This window comes from Mirounga leonina, unplaced genomic scaffold, assembly GCF_011800145.1.
Source record: "Mirounga leonina isolate KUSES-001 unplaced genomic scaffold, KU_Mleo_1.0 Mir_175, whole genome shotgun sequence".
In the NCBI taxonomy this organism is placed as follows: domain Eukaryota; kingdom Metazoa; phylum Chordata; class Mammalia; order Carnivora; family Phocidae; genus Mirounga; species Mirounga leonina.
The window spans coordinates 15,452,451-15,478,414 of record NW_023270453.1 but is presented as its reverse complement, the minus strand read 5'-3'; the positions used below and the strand labels follow the sequence as shown (position 1 = coordinate 15,478,414).

Genomic DNA, 25,964 nt, shown 5'->3' with positions numbered 1-25,964 from the left:
TTCTAATCAGAATAATATAAATAGAATAATTCTCTCAAAAAAGACTCAAAACTGAAAAGACCTAAAAATGGAAGCATCATTAAAACAGAAACCTAGATTCACAATATGAAAGAAAGTTGATTACATGCAAGATTAAAGTGACAGATTTCATAAAACCAATTGTGTAATTCCCACAGGACTGTTGGCAGACATAGATGTCATTTAGCGAAGAGTTCCAGGGCTTTCAAAACATGTCTTTTAAAAATATTATCTTGTGTTCTAAATATTGATATTTTGTGAATGAATATTCTAGAATTAGTGAAGGAGGAATTCCAAGAGTTATGTTAATATAATGTGACTTCTATACTGCCTACTCTTAAGAATGACCGCAATTCTTTTTATGAAGAGAATGAAAATAAAGAGCATGGGAAATTATTTAGCGATGACCATTATTCAATATAGCCAAGTACTGAATAAATAAGAGAACAGTTGCCAAATGTGCACATGTTATTGGATGAATGCAGACTTTATGGCATTAAAGACATTAATAATCTTATCAAACCAGTAATGATTCTGAAAATAAATGGAGAACTTTGCAAATATCATGCAAATGAGGTCAGGAATATAGACTCCATCTCCAAGAAAAGGAGGAAAAGAACTATCACAGTCCTTTTTCCTAGCTTTCTTTCCTTCAAAGGCCAGTAAGTTAATGTCATAAATTGTATACAAGAGAAGACTTGCAATGTCTGAAGAAATACAACTGGAATATTTATTACAGAGTATACTAGTACCTCTTCCAGAGTTTCATATGTTAAGTATACTTAGTAAATGCTGTAATATTCAAGATTATAGTGTAACAGTATGGAAATTGAAGTGTAGAATTAAACTCTTTGGGATATACCCTGATAGAGCCAGTGGAAGGAGTGAGAGATGCATCCTGGAGAACAAAGAAGAGCTTGTCCAAACTAAAATGAAATAATACACCTAAAGTATTTAGCTCTGTGCCTGGAATAGTATAAGAACTCATCACATATTATGTATATTGTCATTATTTATGACACAGGGAAAGAAAACACTAATCTGTATTATAGTCAGAGCAAGGATGGCCCCAACATTTGCAAGGTCTGGAGTGAGGGTACAAGTGGATGCCAATACCATATGTATAAAAATTTAAGTGTTACAAATCAAGTTTACCAACTATTGCATTCAATATATTCTATATTTCTATACATATATACAGAGAGTGCTAGAGAGAGTAAGCTAGAGAGCTCCCCTTCTGTTGCTTGGGTCTAAGGCTTAGATCATGAAAAGGATAATTCTCTAATAAAATGAGTTGTGAGTTGGATTTGGTGTTTAGGCCCCATGAAATCTCATTTTTTCTAATTTTGGGTTGATATCTAGAAAAGAGCACTGACATGTGATCAGCTAGGCTGATTCTTGGATCTCAATTTCTTTAGCTGCAAAATGAGGGAAGCTGCTGACCCCCAAATCTCAACAACTCCTATGCTTAAAAAATTTCTAAAAATATATCAAGATATAATTAACATACAATATTATATTAGTTTCAGGTGTACAATATAGTGATTCCACATTTGTATACGTTGTGAAATGGTCACCACATTAAGTATAATTACCATTTGTCACTTTACAAAGTTAATACACTATTATAGACCATAGTCCTCATGCTGTACATTACATCCCCATTATTTTATAGCTAGAAGATTGTAGTTCTTAATCCCCTTCACCTATTTCACCTCCACAAATACCCCACTCCTCTGGCAACCACCAACGCATTCTCTGTATCCATGAGTCTGGGTTTTGTTTTGTTTGTTTTGTTTTTTAGATTCCACGTAAAAGTGAAATCATGTGATATTTGTCTTTCTCTGACTTATTTTACTTAGCGTAATACACTCAAGGTCCATACGTGTTGTTGTAAATGTCAAGATTTTATTCTTTTTTTGTAGCTGAATAGTATTCCATTATATATATGTATGTGTGTATATATATATACACACACATACACACACACATACATACACACATTTTCTTTATCCATTTAGCCATTGAGGGTCACTTAGGTTATTTCCATGTCTTGGCTATTATAAATAATGCAGCAATAACTTTTCAAATTAGTGTTTTCATTTTCTTTGGATCAACAGCCAGAAGTGAAATTACTGGATCATATGGCAGTTCTATTTTTAGATTTGTGAGGAACCACCATAATGTTTTGCATAATGGCTGCACCATTTACATTCCCACCAACAGTGCACAAGGGTTCCCTTTCTCCACATCCTTACCAACTGTTGTTATTTCTTGATTTTTTTGATAATAGCCATTCTGGCACGTGTCAGGTGATCTCTCATTGTGGTTTTGTTTTGCATTTCCCTGATGAGTAGTGTTGAACATCTTTTCATGGGTCTGTTGGCCACCTGTATGTCTTAATTGAAAAAATGTCTATTCAGGTCCTCTGCCCATTTTTAAATTAGGTGGGTTTTTTTTTTGATATTGAATTGTATCTGTTCTTATATTTTGGATACTAACTCTTTGTCCATTACATTTGTAACATCTTCTCCTATCAGTAGAACCCCTTCAGTAGGTTGCCTTTTCTTCCTGTTCATGGTTTCCTTTCCATACAAAAGCTTTTTAGTTTGATGAAGTCTCATTTATTTTTGTGCTTGTTGCCTTGTCTGAGGAGACAAAAAAATGTCACTAGGACTAATGTCCAAGAGCTTACTGCCTATGTTTTCTTCTAGGAGTTTTGTAGTTTCTGAGCTTATATTTAAGTCTTTAATCCATTTTGACTTTATTTTTATGTATGGTGTAAGAAAGTAGTTCAGTTTCATTCTTTTGCATGTAGCTGTCCAGTTTTCCCAACACCAATTAATGAAGAGATTCTTTTCCCCATTGTATGTTCTAGCCCCCTTTGTCAAAGATTGGCTGTAAAAGCATGAGTTTATTCTTGGACTCTCTATTTTTATTCTGTTCTATTGGGTCTATGTATGTGTTTTTGTGTCAATATCATTCTATTTCATTGCTATGACTTTGTAGTTTACTTTGAATTTAAGAAGCATGATACCACCAGGTTTGTTGTTCTTTCTCCAGAATGTTTTGGCCATTTGAGTTCTTCTGTGATTCCATTCAAATTAATTTTTTTTTGTTCTAGTTCTGTGAAAAATGCCATTGGTAGTTTGGTAGGGATTGCACCAAATCTGTAGATTGCTTTGGGTAGTATGTACGTTTTAAAAGTATTAATTCTTCTAATCCATTAGTACTGAATACCTTTCTATTTATTTGTGTCTTCTTCAATTTCTTTCATCAAAGTCTTAGATTTTTCATAGTACAGGTTTTTCACCTTCTTGGTTAAATTTATTCCTAGATATTTTATTCTTAACAATTCCATTTATAATTGCATCATTGTCTTAATCTCTTTCTGCTACTTCATTATTGGTGTATAGAAATGCAACAGATTTCTGTATACTAAGTTTGTGTCTACAACTTCACTAAATTCTAATAGTTTTCGGGTGGAGTCTTTAGGGTTTTATATATACACATTATCATGTTATCTGAAAATAATTTTCTTTTCCAGTTTGAATGCCTTTTACATCTTTTCCTTATCTGATTGTTGTGACTAGGACTTCCAATATTAGGTTGAATACAAATGGTAAGAGTCGACACTGTTGTCTTTTTCCCAGTCTTAGAGTAAAAACATTTAACATTTTGCTATTGAATATGACAGCTGTGAGTTTGTCCTACACAGCCTTTATTATGTTATGTTCCCTCTGTTACCACTTTGTTGAGTGTTGGCTCTTCTCTCTGGTATAGATCCCAGGAACCAAGGTGTGTGATGTGGGACACCCACCCCTTGCTCTTTCGTGAAAAGTAGCTGTCTGGTGAGATCCCTACTATATGTTGGGCACCAAGGGTGGGTTTTTGTAGGACTGTGTCTCTACGTCTCCTATTGGTCTCAACATGGTCCTTTTATCCTTTGTTGTGGAGAGCACTTCATCTAGTTTTCATATATTCTTTAGGGGGAAATGATCCCTATGCAGCTGTAGATTTGGTCTGTCCATGGGAGGACATGAATTCAAGATCTTCATATGATACCATCTTAGACCCCTTCTTCAATGCCTTGTTAATTGAAAGCCACTTTAATAATGCTTTATCTATTGAGTCTGCCATTATGAGAAAAACAAATGAGTATAGCAGATCAAATTAGCTATAAGCAACCAAGATGTTCCGCAATAGGTGAATATATAAACACTGTGGTCCATCCAGACAATGGAATACAATTCAGCAATGAAATGAGCTGGTAAGCCATGAAAAAACATGGAGGAAATTTACATGCATATAACTAAGTGACAGAAGCCAATCTGAAAAGGCTACAATACTGAATGATTCCAACTATACGACATTTTGGAAAAGGCAAAACTATAGAGACAGTAAAGAGATCAGTTGTTGCCAGGGGAGGGAGGATTTTTAGAGCAGTGAAATGATTCTGTATGATACTGTAACAGTGGATACATGTCATACATTTATCAAAACCTATATAATGTTAAATACAAAAAGTAACCCCGATGTAAACTATGGACTTTAGTTAATAATAATGTATTAATATTGACTCTCTGGTTGTAACAAATTTACGACACTAAAGCAAGAATTAAACACAGAAACTCCAGGGGCTGGCAGGGAGGAAAGGGGCTGTCTACTTTCCACTCAGTTTTTCTGTAAACCTAAATCTTCTCTAAAAATGTAGTCTATTAATTAAAAAAAAAACTAGTAGCTCTAGGCTAGCCAGTACATTCAAAGTGATGCTAATATATAAGACTAGAAGAAAAACATGCTTAAGATTCTTGCTCATGTGGAATTCATACAAATATCAATAAAATGACTGAAGAATATGGAGACTAATAAAACTCTCCTAAATTCTTATAATGTTTACATGTCCTATAAAGGTAGAATTTATATAAAGAAGGTAGCATTGCAGGTTCTAGGTAAAATCTTGCTCAAAAATATGACTTCCAGAAACATTTTTATTTACTTGATTGATAGCATCTACTTAATCAAAATATTTGTAACTGCTCTTCTAGGAAAAAAAATTTAAATAGAGCTTCCTGGAGAATTATTGCTTATATTTTATTATCTTTTAACCTATTAAACATTTAGGATTTAAGAGCTCATTCACATTCTAGCTAAATACAAATCGTTATAAAGTGGGTAGAGGAGGTACACCATCAGTTTTGTTGCAGTTTATTTGCCTAAAAATTTGCCAGTTTCTATCCTGGCAAATTCCCATCCCACAGTTGCTCTTCAAACTTTGGCCCTTAGATGGTACCTTGCAGTTTGTGCTCTGTCTTGTACGCAATTGTTATTGGTGCCCTGCTGCTGACATTTCAAGCCTTTTCTATGTCTCCTTGTGCTCATTCCCATTCCTGTCCCTGTCATTTCCAGCCAGGGAAATTTTCCTTCTTTCCCGTAGTGGTTGCAACCATGATGCACACACTCCAATTTTCTCTCCTGCCTCCAGCTTTTGCTTCATGTCCTAGAAGTGCCCCCCTCCTTACCAAAAGTTTGCTGTATGCTTTATCCTAACCTCTTCATTTTCCAAAATCTTTCTCCATGAATTCCTGCCTTTTGTCTGGCTTCTTCCTCTGTTTCAAGAGTTCTCCATTAACCCTTGAGCCCTGTGATCACATGCTTTCTGAAAGACTTCTGTATAACCACTGAGTCTACCCACCTGTCACTCAAGACTGACCTAGTCCCTCATCCTCCCACTAGATGCTTCTTTCTGTTCCTCCTAAACAGTCCAGTCAGCCCCCTCACCCCTCTGAATACACGGTCCTCTCTTTCTTGAAATTCATCCCTAAATTAATTGTTGAGAACAAGTGAATTAAATAGATGTAAGCAAAATAAATGTTTTTAGATGAATTTTAAAAATAGTTTTCCTAATCTTTTCGGTAACCTGAAACCTTAAAGTTAAGTAAGTTAAATTAAATGATGAATAGTCATTAGATCATTTCCAAATAAGATAAAATACTAGAACATTAATTATTGAACATAGGCTTATCCACTTTTGTCGTCCTTTTACAGAGGAATTAAAGATACTTGGATTTTTTTAAATTAATTTATTTTTTTATTCTTATGTTAATCCCCATACATTACATCATTAGTTTTAGACGAAGTGTTCCATGATTCATTGTTTGTGCGTAACACCCAGTGCTCCATGCAGAATGTGCCCTCCTCAATACCCACCACCAGGCTAACCCATCCTCCCACCCCCCTCCCCTCTAGAACCCTGTTTGTTTTTCAGAGTCCATCGTCTCTCATGGTTCGTCTACCCCTCCAATTTCCCCCGCTTCATTCTTCCCCTCCCGCTACCTTCTTCTTCTTCTTTTTTTTCTTAACATATATTGCATTATTTGTTTCAGAGGTACAGATCTGAGATTCAACAGAAAGATACTTGGATTTATTAGTCAATGCATTTTGTGCCATGCTGAGATATTTGCTTGAGAAAGCATGCATTTCTAGAAATTATAAAGAGTATAAATCTGTCAGTCCACTAAATGCTAGTGTAAGAGACAATTCATAATTGTTTATTTTCACTAAAAAATTAAGGTGTTTAGGGTTAAAAATTCTAATATATGTAATTAAAGCCTCCAGGGTTTGTGGAAAGGAATTATAGGTGTGGTCAGGACTGGCTAAGACTGAAATGAATTTTTTAATTTTTTTAATTTTTATTTTTTTAAATTTTTTTTTAAGATTTTATTTATTTGCGAGAGAGACAATGAGAGACAGAGAGCATGAGAGGGAGGAGGGTCAGAGGGAGAAGCAGACTCCCTGCTGAGCAGGGAGCCCGATGTGGGACTCGATCCCGGGACTCCAGGATCATGACCTGAGCCGAAGGCAGTCGCTTAACCAACTGAGCCACCCAGGCGTCCAAGACTGAAATGAATTTAAGTGAATGAATTTTATTATTTTTTTTTATTTTTTATTTTTTTTTTAAAGATTTTATTTATTTATTCATGAGAGACAGAGAGAGAGAGGCAGAGGGAGAAGCAGGCTCCCCGCTGAGCAGGGAGCCTGATGTGGGACTCGATCCCAGGACCCTGAGATCATGACCTGAGCCGAAGGCAGACGCCTAACCATCTGAGCCACCCAGGCGCCCAAGTGAATGAATTTTAATAACAGAAGTAAGCTGGTACAAAATTAGAATTTGTTTTTTTGTTTTAAAGGACAAAGTTTTCTGGATAAGAGATTGTAAACATTTTTCTTTACCTTTTTAAGTAATAGGCCTAGAAAACAAAGATTTTGTATCTTAAAATAAATTCCTATGTTTCATGTTGTTTTATCAGGTCTTTGATTACTTTAAAACAATACTTAGGTATCCATCTAACCAGAGTGACAAGTAAAGAACTTTGAAGGCAAATAAAGAAAGTTAAACAATAACCTTAGCTTTATTAATAGGGTAGACTCCATTTCTTTTGTTATCTTTTTTTTTTTAAGATTTTATTTATTTGTCAGAGAGAGAGCACACAGGCAGTCAGAGGGAGAAGCAGACTCCCTGTTGAGCAAGGAACCCATGCAGGACTTAGTCCCAGCACCCTGAGATCATGACCTGAGCGGAAGGCAGATACTTAACCGACTGAGCCACCCAGGCATCCCATTTCTTTTGTTATCTATGATCCTTTGTGACCAAATGTTTTAAAAACTTTTGATATATATATATATATATATATATATATTTTAAAGATTTTTATTTATTTGACAGAGAGAGACACAGAGAGAAGGGAACACAAGCAGGGGGAGTGGGAGAGGGAGAAGCAGGCTTCCCGCTGAGCAGGGAGCCCCATGTGGGGCTCGATCCCAGGACCCTGGGATCATGACCTGAGCCGAAGGCAGACACTTAATGACTGAGCCACCCAGGTGCCCCAAAAACTTTTGATATTTTTGACAAATTTTCTTTTTTTAGTTTACAGTATCAATTTATTAAGAGCAGATCAAAAGTTTAAGAAACTTTTCACAGAGAAAACAAACATTTTAACTTTGTATCAGTATATTTTTGATACTAAAACTCATTTACTTACTTAAATTTATTCCAAACTTAGCCAGCACTGACCACACTGCAAACCTTCTACAATTTCACTCTGTACATTCAGATTTTGTCCTAAGTGTTTCTTATTTAAATAACCAGTCTCACTTTAGGACAAAATTACTTTCTTTTCCCTCAACAAAAAATGTATTCCCATTCCTCATATTGTTTTTTCAAAAACACAGATCTTACTTTTCTTGTATATAGAGTTATTTTTCTTATTTCTAGTAGTCTTAATTAGAATTCTTGACTCTTAGAATCTTTAGTTTCTAGTGAAAACTAAGTAGTAGCAATTGTGAACTTTTGTTATAACAGTATTCTTTTTTTCAAGATTTTATTTATTTGAGAGAGCGAGAGCACGCAGGGGCAGAAGGGGAGGGAGGAACAGTTTACCCAAGAGCAGGGAGCCCGATGAAGGGCTCCATCCCAGGACCCCGTGATCATGACCTGAGCTGAAGGCAGATGCTTAACCGACTGAGCCACCCAGGCGCCCTTCAGTATTCTTTTGATTAACAAACTTATGAATACATTTACTGGAATTCAAATTTAAAAATTGTATGAGTTTTGACCTCGAACTAACTTTTGAAGGGGAATTTTGAAAGAGGTCCATAGAAAATCACAAAAGATCTGTTCACTTTCTCTTTATAAAAAGTGAGATAGTAAAAGGATTAGGCTTATTTGATATGTTAAATTACATGGGAAGAATTGTCAAATAGTAATCAGCTTTGTTATATTTGTAGTGTTATAAGTGTTCTAAAAATGATATGAAATTCCTAAAAATCAGATCTGTCCTGGTATAATGTGATTAGTCATAATTTCATAGAGCACAAAATAACCACATATCCTTGTCAATTCTGTTATAATGAACCCTCATCAGATCTTTAACCATGGACATTAAGTCTTTTGTCATTCACAGAGTTATTGTTTGATGCTTTTGCAAATGTGTTCTTGCAAAAATTCTTCATCTTTGAGGAGCTTCATGGAAAGGACTTTAAGATCATAAAACTGAATTGGGTAAGGATTTCCAGAATTAATGAAAACAGCTAGATTCATACAGAACAAGAATTAATAACAGGGGACTGAATTAACTGAGGAGGAGGATTAGAGTTTTTACGACTTCTTATTTGAACAATTGCTGGTTCATTAATGTCTTATTTTTCCAGATTTGAGGAAACTTTTTCTGTTAAGCTATTTATGACTTACAATTTGGTAAAGTTATCTTTGTAAATAAAGATGTAACATTTTTTTTCTTCCTACCTGATCCTTCCAGTGTTGGGAAACTCTTGAATATCCATTTCATGGTAGTATAGTTATTTATATAACAGGACACAACTGAAAACGTTGGCTATGTCATGATGGCTTTGACTGGAATGGTCCTGCAGGTAAAATCTGATGGTGAACCCTTGGTTTCGCTTCCTGGCCTCAGAGGCTTCTGAGCATTCAATTCCACATTCCATGTGAAAAGCTCCAGCAAAAAGTCTTTAAAAAAGAATCACCATTCTTGCTGCACTTATATAAATAATCATGCCAAATTTAATGCAAACAAATTTGTTTTACGTGATTATCTTTGATTTAAAAATGGGGGTAATTAGAGAAATTATGTCTATACCTTTGCAAATATTAGATTCTAGTCTTGTTAATTGTATTTGAGATTTTGTTAGGTGCCTGTAAACTGGACTGGATGTAAATTATTCTAGCTTCCTTAAATATCTGGCTACAACTCTCCCACACTAACATTTCCAGTTTTCTCCCACCCTTCTTAGGAATTTGGAATCACTAAGAACAATGACTGGTCTTGAATCTCCATGGAAGGGACTGTACAATGTCCTCCTCCCTCCCCCTATTTCACAGCTAAAGAAGGCTTTGCTGGACATCTGGTGCTATGTAAATCAAATTGATGAGGAAGAGTAGCTTGCATGGATGTAGACTACTTCCCCCCAAGATGCCTGGCCAAGACTTCATACTTGAAGTAAAATCCTTTCTTCTTTTTCTTTCCTTCGTGCTAGCACTGGCCTGGAAAGAAAAATGCATCATCCATATCTCCCAGGCCCTTGCTAAGGGGAGTAACCCTTCAGACCACAGGACTTGGCGTCAAAAACTCTGATCTGTATGTCAGAGACCCCCTGGGTCCATTTCCCTGTTAAACTGAGAGTCTGTTCACAAAAGGGGGTGTTGTTTAAAAAGAGTCACTTGTGTGAAGCTCACATCAGCAAATCAAGACTTAATGTCTAACCTAACTGCAGTTTCAGCCTCTCCCAGGAATGTGACCTTTAAGCAGTAAACCTGGAATTACCTGGTGAGCACTAGTGTGGTAAGCTGTGTGACAGGCTCCTGACCTTCCTCTAAAGTGACCGTGCCTAAAGCAATAAACTCTATGTCTCACCCACTTTCTGTCTCTAAAAAGCCTTCCATTTTATACAGCTCTTTAGAGCTCCTTCCTATTTGCTAGATGGGATGCTGCCCAATCCATGAATCATTGAATAAAGCCCATTTGATCTTTACCTGTACTCTGTTGAATTTTTAAAAACAGATTAATAAAGCACTGCATCTCCAAGTACTCTGTTTTAAGAAATTATTGCTGAGAACAATACATTTGAATCTGTTATAAATAGCCATATGCTATTTATCATGTATTTCCTTTAAGATTGTTAGCTGAGAAAAGAACAGTGAAGCAACAGAAGTTTTAATGTGGAGAGACTAGGAATGCTTTGGAGATGAAGGCAGGGAGTCTAGAGAGCTGTAGAGGGCACAAGGTCATGGGAACCTGGGTCAAGGTCATAGAGAAGTAGAAGAAAGTAAGCTAAGGAGAAAGTATGCTCCTCTCCTCTGTAGGTTTGTCCAGGACCAGCCTATCTGGCACCTGAGGACTCCGGCAGACCTGTTCTAGTCAGGCAATATAATTTACTATAGGACATTTCTTTTTCTTATTCTTTTACTACTCCCACTCAGAACATTAGTAGTCTGCGGGGAAAATTTAAAAAAGGAAAAGAGCAAACCATTTTTCTTGATACAAGGAATGTATTAAGTGGCAAAATAGAATAAGTACATATGAAAACCGTCACAGAAAAGGCCACGTGATACAGGAACAAAACCACCTTTCTGGGTCTTGTAAGCTGAGCAACCTGAGGGAGTGAAAGATAGTGGTGTTTAAGTAGAATTTAGTGAATCTGAAAGCCATCATGGAGGATATGGTCTTCGAGCAAGCTTTCAAAGGAGGGTAGGTAGATCCACAGAGGAGGGGCATTTTCCTACTCTTGAAGGAGATGCAAAATGCTCATGTCTTGAGGGAAGCTGGTGACGATACTTTTGGGGCTTTGCGAGAACAGCTGACAGAGGAATGGACTACAGTGTGTGCACATAAGCCCTGAAGAAACATTAAAAAGTCATGCACAAAGGTGAGAAAATATCTGTGAGCTTAAAAAGCAGATGTGCAGAAAGGACATGACATTTCAGACTCACCAGGTAATGCTCATAGTCAAAGACTTCCTGAATATTTATTATATTAATTGCTGATTATATCCAGTGTTTTGTGGAAGGCAGAATCTAAAACAAATGTTGTAAGTGCAACACCACTCTACCATAACTCTGTCATCTGCCAAATCATAGTTTGGTTGCACAAAAAGGGCATCTGAAGCATATCAAAGTGATGTGCAATTTCTGAAATAACAATTTTCAAGTATTCTTAGTATCAGAAAACTGCAAAAGTACTTTAAAGGAGAGAGACTTCTCAGTCACTATAAATGGGACAACACAAAGTTAAGTCTTACTTCATGGATAAGTGTTTTTGAGGATGTGGTTTATGTGGCTTTTTTTTTTCTTGTTAAAATTGTGATAATTACTTGCACCCTTAACTCAACTGCAGGGCTTGTGGATTAAAGTGTTAGAATTTCAAATGAGGCAGTTCCTGAATAAAATGCTTGAAATTAAAAACCTTCTGGCAGTCTTGGATGGATTTTGCCTTCAAACCATGGAAATACCAGAATGACATGCTTTTAAAGACCTAGCATGTTGAAGGGGTTTTTCTTCTATTTCAAATAGTAATAATATCTTGTCACTATGGTGCTTTATCCACAAAGGATTCAAACTTCTCTGTACATGCTATTTTTAAAAACATAATCCTTCTGGAGGCAAAGAAAGAGAAAGCCAAAGATATAAACAAGTGGTGACTTGTTGAAAGTCACACAAAGCGTCAGGCATATACTCATACCCTGAAATCATAAGCAGAGGGATGACCATGGTGAGGTTGGTCCGGAAGTTAAGCTTTGTGTATTCTATATATGGAAAGTGAAACTCCATTTTCTTTTTAAAAGCTAATGTGCAAAGTAATACTGACACAACAGTCTCAACTGGTTCAGACTGGGAGTGTGGAAGTCAAGTGGTATAAATATATGAAGTAACATTAGCATCTTCATTCCTGACATCATGTTGGAGAGAGTGTATACAGAGACCTGTAAAACCATAGTGCTTTCACTACATTCAACCTGAGGGGCCCAGAAATATTCTCATACAATCCAAAGCTTCTTTTATAGTGTGAAATCAAAACACTTCTCAAATGACTTGAAGACAGACCTTTCCAAATTCAAAGGAGACAAAAATGAAGGCAGCCCATAGTTTTAATTTCTAAGGAAAAAATATTTCCTTAAACAAAACTGAGCTTCCAGTTCAAGATGGTGACATAGGAAGACCCTGAACTCACCTTCTCCAGGGACACGCCTAATCTACTTCTATTTATACAGCAGTTCATCCTGAAAAAGAACTGAGGGATGGCTAAACAGCTTCTGCACAACAAAACAAAGACCATATAGAAAACAGCAAGAGATGGAAACACAGTAATGAAAGGAACCCCCACCCTTGAGGCTAGGAACTACAGTGGGGAGAGATAGTACTGAGGGCCCTGGAGCACAGAAAAAAGCTGAGATCTAAAAGGGCAACTAGAATATAAAGGAACAAGCCCTAGAAAGAACTGCTGGAACTCTCGCTGGGTTGGAGGAGCAGGCAAGCACTATGGATTATGTCCCCCTCACCCATAGCACAGATGAAAGCAGGGTTTAGGTGCCCTAACCAGCCTGCCATCTCAGTAAGCCCCAGGTCCCTAGCCCATACCAGCTCTGGATGCCCTAGGACACAGGAAGGAGCTATGGCTTAGAAGAGCAACTAGAATATAAAAGATCTAGCACTAGAACTCTCTCCAGATAAATATAGTCCCCCTCTACCTTGACAGCACAGATAGGAGCAGGGAGTGTCTGGGTGTCCTAGATCGCCTACTACCCCAGCCCTGAGCACTCTGATGACCCCCTGGATTGCACCTATTTCAACTGCTGCTGTCCTGCTAAGGTGCTCTCTGTACAGAGAGCCCAGAGACCACTCCAGCCCATGCCCACTTTAGCTGTGGCCATCCCACCAGGGCCATCCATCCCACACCAGTTACAGCTCCAGCCAGCCAAAGTCACCAGGTGCACAATCTACACAGGGGAGAACCATACATATGACCATTCCTTTAAGTTTAGTAAAAGTAGCTCTTCTGCATAATTCATAGAAACACAGAAAGTAAAAAATTATAAGACCAAGGAATAGGCTCCAAACAAAACAAGATATTGGAATGAAAATGATATGCATGATAAAGGGTTTAAAGTAATAATCATAAAGATCCTCACTGGACTAGAGAGAAGGGTGGATCAACTTAGATCTTCAACAAAGAGTTAGAAAATATAAAAAAGGAACCAATCAGACTAAAGAATGCAATAGCTGAAATAAAAAAATACACTGGAGGGAATGAAGAACAGATTAGCAGATGCCGAAGAAGGGATCAGCAATTTGGAAGCCAGAAGAATGGAAAGCACTCAGGTTGACCAGCAAAAAGAAAAAAAAAAAGCCTAGGTTAAGGAATCTCTTGAACCTCAAATGAACAAACATTCACATTATGAGGGTCCTAGAAGAAGACAGAGAGAAATAAATGGGCAGGCTCAGGAAGCACAGAGAGTTCCAATCAAGATGAAGCCAAGGAGGTCCACCCCATGAGACATAATAATTAAAATGCCAAATGTTAAACATAAAGAGACAATTTTAAAAGCAGCAAGAGAAGCAATTAGTTACATACAAGAAAAATCCCATAAAGCTACCAACTCATTTTTCAGCAGAAACATTGCAGACCAGAAAGGAGTGGCATAATACATTCAGACTCCTAAAAATAAAAACATGCTACTAAGAATACTCTACCAGGCAAGGTTATCATTCAGAATTGAGGGAGAGATAAGGAGGAAAAAAAACCAGAAAACAATTAACAAAATGGGAAATACATACCTATGAAAAATTACTTTAAATGGTCTAAATGCTTGAACCAAAAAATACAGGATGGCAAATTGGATAAAAACCCCAAACCCATATATATATGCTGCCTACATCATACTCACTTTAGACATAAAGACAGATATAGATGAAAGTGAAAGGATGGAAAAATATATTCCATGCAAATGAAGCAAACTAAAAGGCAGGGAAGCAATACTTAATATCAGACAAAATTGACTTTAAAACAAAGACTGTAATAAGAGACAAAGAAGGGTATTAGATAATGATAAAGGGACCAATTCAACAAGAGGATATAAGAATTGTAAATATATATGTACACAACACTGGACCACCTAAATACAAAAAGCAAATATTAGCAGACATAAAGGGAGAAATTGACAATAATACAATAATAGTAGGGGAATTCAACAGCCCACTTACATCAATGGATAGGTCACCCAGGCAGAAAATTAATATGGAAACAATGTCTTTGAATGATACATTAGACCAGAGAGACTTAACAGATATACACAGAACACTCCATCCAGAAAGAGAATACATGTTCTTTTCAAATGCACATGAACATTCTCCAAGATAGATCACAGGTTAGGACACAAAACAAGTTTCAGTAAATTGAAGAATAGTGAAATCATATCAAACATCTTTTCTGACAACAGCAGCAGCATGAAACTAGAAATCAATTAAAAGCAAAAAACTGGAAAAAAAAAACACAAATATACAAAGGCTAAACAACGTGCTACTAAACAATGAGTCAATGAAGAAATCCAAGAGGAAATCAAAACGTGTGTGTACACAAGTTAAAATACAATCAGCCAAAAATCTTTGGAATGCAGCAAAAGCAGTTCTAAGAGGCAAATTTATAGCAATTCAGGCCTACCTCAAGAAATAAAAATCTCAGTGTAACCTTATACAGGAACTAGAGAAAGAAGAACAAAGCCCAAAGTTAGTAAGAAGAAGGAAATAATGAAGCTCAGATGAGAAATAGAGACTAAAAGAAATAGAAAAAAATCAATGAAACCAAGAGCTGGTTCTTTGAAAAGATAAAACAAAATTGATAAATATTTAGCTAGACACTACAAGAAAAAAGAGAACCCAAATAAATAAAATCAGAAATGAAAAAGAAATAACTGACAGCACAGATAAAAGATTATAAGACTGCTATGAAAAATTATATGCCAAGAAATTAGACTACCTAGAAGAAATGGATAAATTTAGAAATATGCAATCTTCTAAAACTGAATCGAAAAGAAATAGAAAATCTGAACAGACCAATTACTGTATGAGATTGAATCAGTAATCAAAAGTCTCCCAACAAAGTACAGGACCAGGGAGGAACTTGGGAAGATGGCAGAGGAGGAGGACCCTAAGTTCACCCCATCCCATGTTTACAACTAAATATCACTCACATCCAAGTAAACCAGAGAGTGATCTGTAAAAATCACTTAAGAGAAGCACAAAATAAAAGGATGTAAAATAGGATACCAAATACCTGAAATGTAGAGGGGAGAGGAGTAAAGAATGAGTTCAAAGTTAAGCGACCATCAGCTTAATATAGATTGCTATATGCTGAAGGTGGTATATATAACGTAAATGGTAACCACAACTCAAAAAACAGTAATAGACGTACAAAAAATAAAAAGGAATCCAAGTACTTCACTAACGAAAGCCAACTAATCAAGAGAGAAGCTATCAAGAGAAGAAAGGAACAGAGAGGAACTACAAAAACAACCATAAAGCAAGTAATAAAATGGCAATAAATACACATATATCAATAATTACTTTGAATGTAAATGGATTAAATGCTCCAATCAAAAGACATAAGGTGAAGGCATGGATAAAAAAACAAGACCCATCTGTATGCTGCTGAGAAGAGACTCATTTCAGACCTAAAGACATGCAGATTGAAAGTGAAGGGATGGAGAAACATTTATCATGCAAATGGAAGTAGCAATACTGATATTGGACAAAACAGACTTTAAAACAATGGCTGTAACAAGGCACAAAGAAGGATACTACATAATCAAACAGTACAATCCAAAGATAAAAGATAAAATAATTGTAAATATTTATGCACCTAACATGGGTGCTCCCTAATACATAAAGCAGTTACAAAAGAAATAATAATAATACAATAATAGTTGGGGACTTTAACCCCACTTACATCAATGGATAGGTTATCCAAACAGAAAAGCAATAAGGAAATATTCACTTTGAATGACACATTGGACCAGATGGATCTAACATATATTTAGAACATTCCATCCTAAAATAGCAGAATACACATTCTATTCAGTTGCACATGGAACATTCTCCGGAATAGATCACATACTAGGCCACAAAAGCGAGTCTCAACAAATTAAAAAAGATAGAAGTCACACTATACATCTTTTCTGACCACACCACTAAGAAACTAGAAATTAACCACAAGAAAAAACCTGAAAGGCAAACAAATACATGTAACTAAACAATGAATGGGTCAACCAAGAAATCAAAGACAAAATAAAAAACTACATGGAGACAGAAAATGAAAACACAATGGTCCAATTTTTTTGAGATATAGCAAAAGCTGTTCTAAGAGATAAGTTTATAGTAACACAGGCCTATCTAACAAAGCAAGAAAAATCTCAAACAACCTAAATATACATCTAAAAGAATTATAAAAAGAACAAACGACATCAAAAACTAATGATGTACTGTATGGTGACTAACATAACATAAAAAAAAGAGAACAAATGAAACCCAAAACTAATAGAAGGAAGGGAATAATAAAGGTTGGAGCAGAAATAAAATAGAAACTAAAATGTCAATAGAACAGATACAGATCAATGATATCAGGAGCTGGTTCTTTGAAAAATTCAACAAAATCGATCAACATTTAGCCAGACTCATTAAAAAAAAGAAAGTATTCAGATAAAATAAGAAATGAAAGGGAAGAAATAACAACCAACGCCACAGAAATACAAAAGATTGTAAGAGAATATTATGAAAAATTATATGCCAACAATTGGACAACCTAGAAGAAAAGAATAAATTCCTAGAAACATAACCTTCAAAAACTGTATCAAGGGATGCCTGGGTGGCTTAGTCGGTTAAGCATCTAACTTCAGCTCAGGTCATGATCCCAGGGTCCTGAGATCCAGCCCTGCATCTGGCTCTCTGCTGGGTGGGGAACCTACTTCTCCCTCTCCCTTTGCCTGCCAATCCCCTGCTTGTGCTCTCTCTCTCTTTCTCTGTCAAATAAATAAATAAAATCTTAAAAAAAAATTGAATCAGGAAGAAATAGGAAATTTGAACACAGACCAATTACCAGCAAGGAAATTGAATCAGTAATCAAAAAACTCCCAGCAAACTATGACAAAGGAGGCAAGAATATACGATGGGGAAAAGTTAGTCTCTGCAATAAATGGTTCTTGGAAAACTGGACAGCTACATGCAAAAGAATGAAACTAGACCACTTATACCATACACAAAGGTAAACTCACAATGGACTACAGACTTTAGTGTGAGACCTGTACTCACAATCTCTAAAACTTAGGCAATATTCTCTTTGACATTGGCCTTAGCAACATGTTTATTGATAGGTCTCCACAGGAAAGGGAAACAAAAGCAAAATTAAACAATTGGGCCTACTCCAAAATAAAAAAGGTTATGCACAGTGAAGGAAACCATCAACAAAATGAGAAGGCAACCCTGAATGGGAGAAGATATTTGCAAATGATCCTCTAAAGGGGATAGAAATCCTATGATCATCTCAATAGATATAGAAAAAAACATGTGACAAAATTCAACATCTATTCTTGATAAAAACTCTCAACAAAGTGGGTTTAGAGGGCAAATGATATCGTATATAAGGGGTTAACATCCAAGATAAAGAATTTATACAACTCAACACCAAAACTTCATATCTGATTTAAAAATGGGCAGAGAACCTGAATAGACATTTTCCCAAAAAGGCATAAAGGTGGCCAACATACACATGAAAAAATGCTCAACATTACTAATCATCAGGGAAATGAGAATCAAAACCACAGCAAGATATCAACTTATGCTCATCAGAATGGCTATTATCAAAAAGATGGGCAATATTGAGTTTTGGCAAGGATGCGGAATAAAAGGAACCGTCATGCACTGTCAGTAGAAATGTAAATTGGAGTGGTCACTGTGGAAAACAGTATGGAGGTTCCTCAAAAAGTTGAAAATAGAATAACCTTATGATCCAGCACTCACACTACTAGGTATTTACCCAAAGAAAACAAGAACACTCATCCAAAGGGATACATGCACCCCTGTGTTTATAGCAACATTATTTCAATAGTCAAGATATGGAAGCAGCCCAAGTGTCCATTGACTGATGAGTGGATAAATAATGAGATCTTGCCATTTTCAATGACATGGATAGAGCTAGGGGATATAATGCTAAGTGAACTAAGTCAGTCGGAAAAAGACAAATACCATATGATTTCACTCATATATGGAATTTAAGAAACAAAACAAATGAGCAACGGGAAAAAACAAGAGAGATAGAGACAAACCAAGAAACAGACTCTTAACTATAGAGAACAAACTGATGGTTACCAGAGGAGAGGTGGTGGGGGGGGTTGGTTAAATGGGTGATGGGGATTAAGTAATGCCCTTGTCATGATGAACCCTGGGTGATGTACGGAATTGTTGAATCACTATATTGTACATCTGTAACTAATATAATATTGTAATGTTAACTAATTGGAATTAAAATAAAAACTTAAAAAAAGATGTACACACACACACACACACACAGGAATATTATTCAGGTGTAAAAAAGAATGAGATGGATCTTTTGGATCCACACAGATGGATCCAAAAAATATAATGCTAAGTGGAATAAATAAGACAAATACTGTATGATTTCACTTTATGTGGAATCTAAAAAACAAACAAAAGCAGAAACAGACTCATAAATACAGAGAATAAACTGATGGTTACCAGAAGGGAGGGGAAGGATAGGCAAAATGGGTAAAGAGGAGTGGGAGGTACAGGCTTCCAGTTATGGAAAGAATAAGTCACAGGGATGAAAGATCAGCATTGGAAAATATAGTCTGTGTTTTGTTAATGTTATATGGTGACAGATAAAATCTACACTTGTGGTGAGCATAGCACAATGTATAGTCTTGTTGAATCAGTATGTTGTACATTGCAAACTAATGTAATATCGTGTGTCAACTATATTTCAATTTAAAAAAAAGCAAAACAAAACCATTCTCACACTGTTAGATGCGTCTTTCCTTACCAAACTAATTTTGTAACTAACCCCCTTTATTCTTCCATGGTGTTATCAGAGATAGATCAGAGAAATTTTGGATACTTGAATTACTAACCTTTTTTTTTTTTTTTTGCTCTAACATAATTAGAGAAGAATATTATTTTTCTCAGTGTTTTTTCTTCCCTGTAAGTACACATTTAGTTATTACAGAGAGGACATGTTGCCAAGACATTGTACGAATATACAGGAGGCCAATACCTGGGCACAGGGACAAAAGTAAGATTGAACATTGTTCCCAGTTCCCAGGTGAATGGTCTTTGGCAAAGTTCATCTTTTTTAGCCTCAGTGTTCTGATAAGTAAAGTGAGGTTTATAATAATATCCACTTCATCAGAGTTAATGGAATTCAATGAGATAATATATTTAAAGTTCTTAGGAAGCTACCTAGAACAAACAGACCCTCAGTAAAGGTAGTTTTTTCCTATCTTACTTTTCTATTTTAAAATATTTGTTGGAGCAGAGATGGCTTGTTGCCTACTCTACTAAAAAAGATTTATTCTGGGTGGCAGTATGTCCAACTGAAAGACAGGGTTTCTAGCTTTCCTTGCAGCTACAGAAGAGTCAGAAAAATGTAAGCAATTTTTTATGGTCTTATGGAAAAAATTAATAAAGAAGAAAGAGCTAGCATGAGGTTGTTCTATCCTTTCCCTCTTCCTCCAGCCTTCTAACTAGACTATGGTTGTGAGAGCTGGGCTCTAGCAACCATGTTGGACTGAGGAGTACCCTTGAGGATGGAACCAAAATGCTGTGGATGATGGAACAGGAAGCAGATGGTGCCTGGATCTCTGATGACACGATGGAACTGTCACAGATGCTCTGAACTGCACATGTCTCACTCCTTTTAGATGAAGAGAGAAACATTTGCAGCTCATTGAAGCCATGTCCCTATTACCAGCAGCCAGTGGCAATTTCCTTTTTTTTAAGGTTTATTTATTTTAGAGTAGGGGGCGGACAGAGGGAGAGAGAGTCTCAAGTTGACTCTGTGGAGCCTGGAGCCCAACACAGGGCTCGATCTCACGACCCTGAGATCAAGAACTGAGCTGAAACCAAGAATCAGATCCTTAACTGACTGTACCACCCAGGTGCCCCCCCATGGCAATTTCTAATTGACATATTATTTCAAATTTAGATAATCTTAAAATTTGGAAATAGTTTTTAATATATACAATTTCAAAATAGTCATTTTATCAAGAAAACTAATAGTGCATCTAATTGTTAATGATATCTTAAGATAAAGAAAGTGGAATATTTTTCCAAGTTAGGACTTTGTTTTCTATTTCCTAATTAGAATTAGGTAGGAAAGGGAAATAGCTTTGTGATTTAATCCCCATCCAGTTTTAGAGTCTTGCCTATTTTGGGGAAACCTAGAGAACTTACAAATAGTAGGTCCACAATAAAAAATCTGAATTACACAGTAATCTTTGAAAGTAGGTTGTGAAATGGATGTTTTTCAAGGTTTTATGATTAATTTGATTCTAATAATTTTTAATTTACTTGTTAGCACAGTGAAAAGATTTATGACAATCGTTCTTGTAGATAAGACTTTATTGTGGATTTTACTATTTTTGCTTTTTTAGGGGGGAGGGAATATAAGTAATGGAAAATATGTACAGAATGTATGGGCTTCAAATCCACTAGTGTGAAGCTGGCTTCACACTACATCCCGCAGTTGAGACTAAGAGGGACCAGGCAATTTTAAGCCCTGTGGACTTTCATGTGAGACATGGAAAATATAAATATTTGAACAATGGAGAAATGTTAGTAAAAATAAAGAATAAAAAGCCATTCCCTCCTGCTAAGACAACTTCTCATGATACTGATTTATACTAGACTCTGATACCAAAAATTTATGTCGTAACCTGAATGATGTACAAAGTTATCTTGATGTATCATAGAGAAAATTTTCAGAAAAACCTTTTTGAGCCTCACTCAGATTCAGGTTTAGATTCAACCAATACTGTTTTGCACGTCTAGGTCCCAAGCACTGTGATTTCACATATGGTGCCTGGTTTATACCCCAAAACCCTTGTACATGGTCATTCTTACTCTCTATCCCATGCAGGGGAGGAAGGAAGCCTGAGAGCCCTGAGGATAAACGGTTGAGTTGGGACTAAACTGCTTGAGAATCCAAGCCCACAGCTATTTTCATTCTCTATAGCTTCCTAAATGGCTTTGCCATATTTGTACACTTCACATGTCATAGGTGCCTCATACTGAACTTTAAAGGCCTTTAATGATTTAAACCAGTTGCCCTGATAAATAATAAATGAATAAGGTCAGTCCAAGATGGTGGGCACAGGAAGACCCTGAACTCACCTTTCCTTGACATAATGAATCTATACCTACATATAAAGTAATCTCTCCAGAAAAAGAACTGAATGCTAATTGAACAGCTTTTGCTCAATAAACAAAAGGGGGATCACATAGAGAAGGGCAGGAGAGATGGAGATGCAATAATGATGGGAACTCTCCTCCTGATACAGTGACCTACAGTACCTAAGGATATCACTAAGAGGCTGGTGCATATTCACTTGCTCTGGGGCACAGCAAAAAAATCTGCCTTTAAAGGCAACTAGATTGTAAGTGAAAGAAATCCATTTACAAACCCTAGAGTGTCTGCCAATGGGCGGGGATCTATTGGAACTCTATCCAGGATTGTAGATGCCAGCAAGTGCCATTCTTTATGTTCACTCTCTATCTTGACAGCACAGATAGGAGCAGGATCCAGGTGCTCCAGCCAGCCTGCTAGGGCCACCCCAATGAGCTGTAGGTCCCTTGCTCACACCGGCTCCAGCAGTACCCCCCCAGGTGGACCTAACACAGTATGCCCCAATACCCCTGCCCTCACCTGCCTCAGATCAAGCCATCTCACCAAGGCAGCCCCAGCAAAGTGTGCTCCAGGGCCCTCAGCCTTTGCCTACTCCAGCTCTAGCTATCCCTCCAGACTGACTGCAGTTCACACTGGGATTCCCCCAGCCTGTACATGCTACAACTCTGCTGTTGTGCAAAGGTGGCCTGGGCGTGGTATATCTCAAGACCACTGCCCAGCCTGTGTCCAATCCACCTGTTTAATCAAGATGGCTACGGTGAAGCTCACCCCAGTGTACCTAGCCCACTACTTCAGCTCCAGCTATCCTTCCAAGGCAGCCCAAGGGAAGCATGCCTTGGGACCTTCCTGGCCATGCCAGCTCCAGATCCAGCCATCCCTCAAGGTGACCCCCATGCAGCATGCCCTGGGACCTTAAGACTGCACCTGATCCAGCTTTAGCTGGCCTGCCAAATTGCCAGTTACATTCAGTATACAAGGATGCTGATTTTTTTCAGCAGAAACTTTGCAGGCTAGAAGGGAATGTCAGGATATATTTAAAGGGCTAAAAAGCAAAAACTTTCAACTAAGAATACTCTACCCAGCAAGATTATCATTCAGACTGAAGGAGAGATAAAGAAGTTCCCAGACAAGAAAAACTAAAGGAGTTCATCACTACACTGGCCTTACAAGAAATGTTAAAGGGTTGTATTTTGTGGAAGAGAAGAGGTCATAACTAGAAATCCTGAGCTCACCTCCATCCCCCCAACATGGACACACAGAGCCCAACAACTTAAGTGAAGCAACTCACTTGGAAAGACCTGAAGTCTAATAGTACAGATCTTCTACAGCTAAAGACATAAAGAGGAAGCTACATCGAGAAGGGTAGAAGAGGCAGAGATGAGGTCAGGAACTAAACCCTCAGCGTGGCAAACCACAAGTGGGAGGGATATCACAAGTGCTGAGGTTCTCTCTGAGGAATGAAGGGATTAAGCCACACATTGGGCACACACCAGCCCAGGGTACCTGTACCTGGAAGACAAACCCACATAATGTCTGGCTTTGAAAATCTGCAGGGCTTAACTCCAGGAGCTTTGAAAATCAGTGGGGCTTAATTCTGGGAGAGGTAGAGGGCTATAGGAAACTGAGTCCCCACTCTTAAAGGGCCAGTGTGCTATAGCGCTTGATTTGAGATGCACCAGCGAGGGAGCATTTAAAAACCTCCTCATATGTGAAGGAGATTTATTGACTAATTTTAGGACATGTGCTGGAGGGTGAGGGATCTGTGGGAGCTTTCTCCAGAAGGAGAAGTCCTGGCAGGCACCATTATTCTTGCCCTTCTTCAGCCTAGGTAGCCAGACACTTGTAGGAGCCAGTTCTGACACTTCCCATCTACCCTGCTAGTCCTGCTCACCCTGCAGATCTGTCCCATCCCATACAACTGCTCTAGCAGACATCCCTCCAAAGCAGCTACCCCCCCAACCACACTTGGTGGGCAGCCCTGATCATCACTGGCATACCCCCCAAGATGACTACATCTACCACACTTAGCAGACAGCCCCAGCAGAGACTGGTGACTATGCAAGGTGACTGCTCCGGGACAGGGGGCAGCCCTGCCCACCAGTACACCCTTAGCAGTTGCAGCAGACCTTGCAACCAGATGTGGTAGGGCTAGCCACACTCACAAACACACCTGCAGTAGCTCCACCTGCGTTTCTCAGCCTGCCATGCCAGGAGTCAGCTTTACCTACCAGTGCTCCTGCATTAGTCATAGCCTGTGACTGCTGATAGCTGGGCTGAGGGCCAACCCCATCAAACAGGGTGCCAGCAGCAATTTTGGACCAGTCACAAAAGGAAGGTGCATGCAGTCCACAGAGGGGACACCCCGGACTCCCTGGTTCTAGAGAACAATGAAGAATTGTGCTACTGGGCTTCACAGGACACCTACGTAAGACCACCACTTTTAAGATCAGGAGACATAGTTGACTTACCTAATACATAGAAACAAACCCACAGAGTCAGAAAAAATGAGAAGACAGAGGAATATATTGCAAGTGAAAGAACAAAGCAAAAGCTCAAAAAAAGAACTAAATGAAACAGATAAGAAATATTTCTGATAAAGGGTTCAACGAAATATCACAAAGATGCTCACTGGACTAGAGAAGAGTGGATGAACTCAGAGCTTCAACAGAATTAGAAAATATGAAAAAAAGAATCCATCAGAGATTAAGAATAACTGGAATGAAAAATACACTAGAGGGAATCAACACTAATTAGATAATATAGAAGAACAAATCAAGGATCTGGAATACAGGGTAGTGGAAAGCACCCAAGCAGAAGAGCAAAAAGAAAAAAGAATTCTAAAAAATGAGTTTAGGTGAAGGGACATATGGGAAAACATAAAGTGTACTAACAATCATAATATTATAAGGGTCCCAGAGGGAGATGAGAGAAAGAGGCAGAAAATGTATTTGAAGAAATAATAGCTAAAAAGTGCCATAACCTGGGAAAGGAAACAGATGTCCAGGAAGCACAGCAAGCCCCCAAAAGATGAACTTAAGAAGGATCACACCAAGACACCTAATAATTAAAATTTCAAAGATTAAAGATAAAGAAAGGATCTTAAAATCAGCTAGAGAAATGCAAATAGTTACATATGAGAGAAACCCCGTAAGACTGTCAGCTGATTTTTTCAATAGAAACTTTGCAGACCAGAAGAAAGTGGCATGATGTATTGAAAGTTCTGAAGGTAAAAAACCTACAATCAAGAATACTCTACTTTGCTTTTCCCTGTGGCCTCTGCTCCGGCGGGAGCGCCCCGGCGGAGCTCCAGACACGTGCGGAGGGGACAGCCATGGGCTTTGGACAGAGGCAGCCCCAGAATGACTTGAAAGTGGGGCATCCTGGGTCCTCCTAAAGAGAGAAAATTAGTGGCTGGTGAACAGTCTGTATGGCATTCTCAGATGCCTTTACCCGAGTGAGAAATCTGCCTCCATCAGGACCTCAGATGTCTGACAGCCCTATGTGACATCAGGATTGGATATTCCTGTAAATATACTGCAGGACGTGTGGCCCTCTACAACACTGACAACATTTATGCATGTTGATGTGCCAGAATTGGTAAACTCCTTCTACATATCTTAATCCTCTCAACAGGCCTACAAGAGAAAGAGAATGCAGGGCGGAGAGGGAGAGAATCTTAAGCAGGCTCTAGGCCCCTACAGAGCCCGATGCTGGGTCCCATCTCACAACCCTGAGATCATGACTTCAGTGAAAATCAAGAGTCGGACGCTCAACCGACTGATCCAACCAGGTGCCTCAAAGATTTACTTTATTGAAGGATGGAGTAGAGTAGGGTTCCCATTTTAGTTTTATATATATAGTAGTACAACTGCTAAATTAGGGATATAAAGATGTTATAGATACATGTAATAAACAGTTACATAATAATACAACACAGAAAAGTCATTCTGAGATTATTTCAACAAT

General features: G+C 37.6%; 1 protein-coding gene across 4 annotated transcripts in view; it reads right to left on the bottom strand.

Moving 5' to 3' along the window:
- PRKCQ (protein kinase C theta) overlaps positions 1-25,964 on the bottom strand; it is a 185,098-nt gene that overhangs the window by 41,773 nt on the left and 117,361 nt on the right. The gene's annotated exons all lie outside the window — the stretch shown is intronic.